The 798-nt window shown below is 33.7% G+C and overlaps 1 long non-coding RNA gene across 1 annotated transcript; it reads right to left on the bottom strand.

The window, feature by feature from the left end:
• Positions 1–134: 134 nt before the first annotated feature.
• LOC107100280 lies at positions 135–699 on the bottom strand. The gene is made up of 3 exons (XR_001481993.1): positions 569–699; positions 345–492; positions 135–267 (listed from the first exon to the last, which is right to left on the bottom strand). It is a non-coding gene; the product is annotated as an uncharacterized LOC107100280 (long non-coding RNA).
• Between the last annotated feature and the right edge of the window lie 99 nt (positions 700–798).

The following is a 798-nucleotide window of genomic DNA, read 5'->3' as shown; positions in this document are numbered from 1 at the left end:
GTAGATGATGATAAATAACATAGTTATGTATAATATATTACATTTCTGACTGTATATCCCTGAAATTATTACACACTGTAGCTTTAATATAAAATACTTATATAATATAAATATATAGGTTAAAATATACTTACCTTGAGAAGCATGATGTCATTGCCATACCCTATATCGCGGTAATCTGGGTGTTTGCATGTGTATTCAATATTTATTTTCTCTATGTTTGAACTCTTGAGATCATGACTTCCCAAAACAACCACATCAGGTTTGCTGAAATTAATTAGGATAAGGAGATTATTGATACACTATATCAGCAACAAATAAACAGAATTAAAACATAGACTTACGGTGTACTGCAGTGTGCAGCAGTGACTACAAAGTCCTCACTGATCAAAAAGCCTCCGCACACATGGTGCCCAGCGTTTTGGACTGAGACCATGTACTGCATTGAGTTTGCAGGGGCCTTTTCTCCATTTATGATGTAAAATCCGTAAACTAAAAATGTGAGTAAAAATACAGTAGGTCAGTGATTTTTTTATTTAAGAATAAAACATTCCTGTATTGTTCTTACCTGTTTTCCGGAAGAATATCAGAACAACAAAAAGGTGAAATTTATTGAAGCCAAACATGGTGTCAGCAAATGGTGCCAGACTGATTCTAGCTGTGCAAAAGTTTTTAAGCTGACCCTTTTATATACTTTCCCTGCAACTCTTCTTATCTAGGAAAATCAGTATTTGCTTCATTTTTAACCACATCCCCTTCAAATGCAACAGGAAGAACTTGAATTATCTTTTGTAATCT

This window comes from Cyprinodon variegatus, unplaced genomic scaffold (assembly GCF_000732505.1).
Source record: "Cyprinodon variegatus isolate N-32 unplaced genomic scaffold, C_variegatus-1.0 Scaffold954, whole genome shotgun sequence".
Classification (NCBI taxonomy): Eukaryota; Metazoa; Chordata; class Actinopteri; order Cyprinodontiformes; family Cyprinodontidae; genus Cyprinodon; species Cyprinodon variegatus.
The sequence above is the reverse complement of the archived record's forward strand: the minus strand, read 5'-3'. Positions and strand labels throughout refer to the sequence as shown.